The following is a 6,051-nucleotide window of genomic DNA, read 5'->3' as shown; positions in this document are numbered from 1 at the left end:
TAGGGCTTGAGGAGAGTGGTAAAACCATGGGAGTTGACCAAGAATGAATAAAAGGGCTGTCTGGGCAGATTTGAGGGCTTTAGTAGAAATCGTAAGTATCTCCCTAGTGCATACAAATCCAAAATTAAAAAATTTAACTGTTAAAAGCATTGTGTGATTAATATTCTCACAAATTACTAAAAATAAAAGCACTGCCTAGTCTCATCTGTATGACACAGGATATTGCATTTGTGACATATTATGAATATACTTAATATAGTATTTTATGTAACACATAACAGAAAGAGTAGTCAGGGAGAACTGGAGAAAGACAGAGAGTAAACTGGAATCCACTAAAGCAACATTAAATATCAAACAATCAACTAGAAAAATAAGCAAAAGATCTCTAGAAGACAAGTTACTATTGAAGAAAGATATAAGCAAATATTTCATTAGAATTTTGAAATAATGGAACTATTTAAAATTTGACAATGAGAGCAGATAATAATTGCCTTAATAAATTACATAGCTAATTTCTTTGAAAAATGAAATATATACCTTAAAGTTTGAAATAAACTATTTTTAAAGTATATTTTTATTATTAAGAAGCAACTGGTAGAGCATATTAAAAAGAAATTAAAAATAATCTTAAAATCATAAAGTGTTCATTAGTTGAAAGCTACGAATAATGAATAACTATTAACAGTAAATGCCTTTTAACAAATTTTCAGCTACTGAATGAACTTGAATTTCATGACCACGAAATGGGCTTCTTGAAATGCAATATTAATCACATAAGTGTGGAAGTCTATGAGCATTAAAATATTTTTGCATAATGTTAGGGTGAATCTTAGAAATGAAATTTCCCTCTATAGATTTTAATGTAAACTTGCATAGCTCCCTAACAACACCAATTATTTGTTTGACTATCCACTAAATAACTGAAAGGCTAAAAGAAATCTCAGCTTTCTAGTTGCCTACACAGAAATGTGAAGTGCAAAGTTTTTCAGAGAATAGTGAACGTGACAAAAATACAAAATCACATTGGAACTTTATTATTTTATTGCAGTAAAAGAGACCTAACATAAAATTTACCATTTTAACCAGCTGTAAGTGTACAGTTCAGTGACATTAAGCACATTTATTGTTGTGCAACCATCACCACTAACCATCTCCATCCAGTACTTTATTATCATCCCAAACGATACATTTTCCTTTTTCTTTCTTTCTCTCTTTTTCACTTTCTGTCTTTCTGTCTCTCTTTCTTTCTTCCTAGTGGTATAAAACATAAAATTTACCATCTTAACCATTATTAAGTGTGCAGTTCAGTAGTGTTAAGTATACCTGTATTCACATTGCTATGAAACGGATATCCAGAATTTTTTCATGGTACCCACTATTCTATTTTCTGTTTCTATGAATTTGACTACTGTAGATACCTTTATGTAAGTGGAATCACAATTTATTTTTAGCCTAAAATATTAGATCACTGAATGAAATGAATTTTTGCTTGTTTTGTTTTGCTGATGGTTTGGCCTGCTGACCTCAATCAATATAGTGAATGGATTTTACATGGCGCAATCATATTTCATGGGCCTTGTTAATTAACTGTTCCTGAATACAGAAACTAAATGCCACAGTGTTGAAAGACCACTAATTAATTAGATGCTCAGGTAGTATTTGACTCTGAAATTATTTATAAAGTATTAATTTTTCTTTGTTAAATAAAATAGTATGAGACAGAAAAATTAGAGAGGGTAGGTAGATTTAATGACTGCATTCTCCTGTAGTTAGCATTTATTACTATTGTGTGTAGCCATTGTTGTGTAACACCCTTAAATTTTCATTGAGTAGAGAGTCATGTGGGTTTGGTTCTAGTTCTGCTATCCGTGTGACCTTGGGCAAATCATGTAATTTCTCTAAGCTTAGGCATTATTATCCCTACTAGTATTCTAATGCACATATAAAGATGGAGATAATAATACCTGACCTACCTAAGAGTTATGAGGATAAACAATTAGGAGGATACTATGTGAAAAAGCTCTGAAATATTTAGCTTAGAAATATATATTAAACATTAAAGAAATTTCATCCTTTTCAAACTTCTCTCCATTTTTATGTGTCTTTTTTCTGAAAATCTTAAGCTATCCTAGGAAACTAAAAAGTTATGTTTCCTTATCACCAGTTCCCTATTTATTAGATTACAAATTTCAACAAAAAATTCACAGATTAAAAAATGTTCAACGTTTTTTTTGCTGTGACTAGGCTAGGAATAGGGAGTAAGGGAGACCAGGAATAAACTAGAGAGGAATTTCCTTTCCTTCCTATTCACTTTCCTATAACTTCCTCTCTAGGAGTCCATTTTAGATACAGTTTAAGAGTACATGCCTGGGTGCGGTGGGTCATGCCTATAATCCTAGCACTTCAGGAGGCCAAGGCGGGAGGACTGATTGAGGCCAGAAGTTTGACACCAGCCTGAGCAAAAGTGAGACTCAGTCTCTACCAAAAAAAAAAAAAAAAAAACAAAGGAAAATTAGCCAGGTGCAGTGGCACACACCTGTAGTCCCAGCTACTTGGGAGGCTAAGGCAGGAGGATTGCTTGAGCCCAGGAACTTAAGGTACAGTGACCTATGATGATGCCACTGTACCCTAGCCTGGCAACAGAGCAAGACCCTGGCTCAAAAGAGGGAAAAAAAAAAAAAAAAAAAAAGAAAGAAAGAAAGTATAGAGAAGACTGAGGGATGTAGAATGAAATGGCGAGTTAATATTAGAAGTGTACTATGGCTGAATCTCAGGAATGGTTTCAGACTTCATCTGTAGTTTCACTTGAATTACACCAGGTATAAATGTATAGTGACTCAGTGGTTTATGCAACAAGCTAGAAACTCAGGACCTGTAGGTTCTGGCCATGCAGCTGACATTTTTTTTCCTACAAGTGAGCTAATCATATTCACTCCCTGTGTTATATTTAGTTTTTCATCTATTAATGAGGACAATGATATCAAATTACTACCCAGAGTTGTTTAAAAAAAAAAAAAAAGCCCACAAAGAGCCATCAAGTACTGTGAAAGCCATACGAAGGTAGCGTTTATGAGAGAATAGATGTAAAAATACTCCAAAAGTAAAAATTTCTATGCAAATAGAAAGCATTAGTTTTACCTGAGTTAAAGGGGAAAGCGGTACTGTGAATATGATAATCCTGGAACCTCTTTTGAATTATTGGTTTTAAACTCCTTCCCATTCAAACCTCCACAGAGTATTAAGTACTAAGAAGAGAGATTATTAAAAAACAATATTTAGGTTTCTTCTCATTCCTTGAGTATTTACCCAGAATGAATATGGCTGGTGATTAGGAAACGAGCCTACAGAGATCAGGCAGGGGGTAAAAAGGTAAAAGGCTCAGAAATCATTCACTCTGTCTGTTTAACCAGTTCTTATTTTGTGTTTTCTATGAGCAAGTGTAATGTGCAGTATACCAATACTGAAACATACCTCATTAAGACAGCACCAGGTGGCTTTCCTACAAAAAGGAAACTGATGCTTAAAGAGGTTCAACGACTTGCTCTGAGTAAGAAATGAAGCAAGTTTTTGAACCTTCATCTCTCTAACTTCAGAGCCCATGCTCTTAATTACTGCCTTATTCTGTTTCAAGAAAAGCAAGATTTATTTTGGTTGAATAAATGTCAACCAAACCTGTCCTGAAAGTTATTAGGAAGTCAGGTTACTCCAGATATTCTATCTCCCTCTTGGCCACATGGGTTATATCATGACATCTCCACATATTGCTCCCTGCCTGCTTAATGTTCTTTTCTTGACTAATCAGATTCTTTATACTTTCCACTCTCACACATGGCTTCAGTGTGCCAAATTCCTAATTCTACCCTATGGCATACACTCAGCTCTGCTCTTGCTGCTTACTGACTTATTCTCTCTAGGTTCCCAAGTTCAGATTCCTAAGAGTGAGAAATGATTGGCCCAGACCACCTTCCTACACTGGCCAGTCTAAATGGATTAACTTGGGTCAAGTGCCCAATCACGTGGCTGTGGTTAAGGATGCGCAGGGCAGTCAATTTCCCCGAGAAGAGAACCTTGGTGTAGGTGGGTAAGCTTTCTAAAGTTTGGCCTGTCATGTGCCATTTTTAAAAATCTTCCAAAGAAGCTCTGCCTCCTTTCCCCTTGATTTGTCTATTTCTATTAAAGACACTGCCATTCTTCCCACAGCCTGGACTGAAATTCTAAAAAAAAAAAATTTCATTAATTTCATTGGAAAAGTAATGCATGCACATGGTAAAGAATATAAAAGGGTGTAAACCTTGGGAATTGTCCCTTTTCTACTAAAGATTATGAAGGTCCTCCTAGGGGCAACCAGAGCTAACAGCTTTTAAAGTATTCTTCAGAAAAATTCTATATATGTTCAAACATTCTATCCTCATTTAAATTTTACATAAATGGGATAATACCATAAACACAATGTGTGCCTTATTTTTCTCATTTATAATAAGTACATCTTGGGGCCTATTCCACTTCTGCTTATGTATTTTGTTTTTCCTTTTTTTTTAAAGACTTCCTAGAACTTCATTGCATATATGTGATTTTGTTTTTGAAGCACTGCCCTTTTGATAGACAGGTATGTTGTTTCCTGTTCTGCCATTACAAATAATGTTGAAATAAGCATATATATTTATATACAGCTATAAACATAACTATATGTAATATACATATTATATATTATAGCTATATGTAATACGATAAATTCTTTTTTTTTTTTTTTTTTTTTTGAGGCAGAGTCTTGCTCTGTTGCCTGGGCTAGAGTGCCGTGGCATCATCATAGCTCACAGCAACCTCAAACTCCTGGGCTCAAGTGATCCTCCTGCCTCAGCCTCCCAAGTAGCTGGGACTACAAGCATATGCCACCACACTTGGCTAATTTTTTCTATTTTTGGTTGCCCAACTAATTTCTTTCTATTTTTAGTAGAGACGGGGTCTTCCTCTTGCTGGGATAAATTCTTATAGGAGCAATTTTTTGGTCAAAGCATGCATGCCTTTTCAATTTTGATACATATATTGCCAAACTGCCTTCCAAAGATGCTGTGCCAATTTCTCTGTGTATAAGAGGGCCCATTTGCCCATACCATCAACAGCCTGTGTTAAACTTTCTGATCTCTTCCAATGTGACTACTAATTTCAGTCATTTTTAATTCAACCTTCTTCTGTCCCCTAAGTCAGTCATCTAGTTCTGTGAGTTCTTTCAAAGTCTCTTTCACCTCCATCTATATCTCTGTATTTGCATTTCTCAGTTTTAGCTTTTGTCGATTCATGTATTGGCTACTGATATCCCTCATTCCATTCTCTCCCCTATTAATTCACAATTTATCCAAAAAGTACCAGATTAACATTTTCTTAATTTTCACAATTTTACTTCTCTCCTTAGGAACTTCTTGTGCCTCTCGATGCCTACAATATCAAGTATGAATCCTTAACGAGACATTCAAAATTCTCCAGAATCCTGTCTTCTACTTTGGAGCCTTCATACCTATATAATTAATCTTCAAAATTCTGCTTTGCTGTCTTCATGCTTTTTGTTTCATCACTTCTCTTGTCTCGGTGTTCTATTTCCTGTTCAAACCTAATTTCACTTATCCTTCATGTTCTACCTCTGTGACCACCTCATGCTCCAACAGCCTGGTACACAATTTTCTCAGAATTATTAAACCCCTCATTGTCTGTGTCACTTATTTGGCATTTATTAACTTAAAGTAACTACGAGTTTGTTTTTCCTGTCTCCTGTACTATGTACTAACATATATGTTCCTTAGGAGAAGGAGCCATCCCCAAAACATTTTTGTATCTTCCACACACAGCATAACCCTTCATATTTTGAGGTTCTCAAAAAACATCTGTAGCTTGAAACAAGACCTAAATATATTGAAAAGAAGAAGAAAAACAGGTACCAAGGAAAACACTGCTAAGCCTTTCCAAAGAGTTGAAATCCTTGGAGGTACTTTACATTAATTTTCCATAACCTACAGTGATTCCAAAGGTAGCTGCTGAGAACTCAAGAAACCCCCAAGG

This window comes from Eulemur rufifrons, chromosome 29, assembly GCF_041146395.1.
Source record: "Eulemur rufifrons isolate Redbay chromosome 29, OSU_ERuf_1, whole genome shotgun sequence".
Taxonomy (NCBI): domain Eukaryota; kingdom Metazoa; phylum Chordata; class Mammalia; order Primates; family Lemuridae; genus Eulemur; species Eulemur rufifrons.
Note: the sequence above shows the minus strand (reverse complement) of the source record.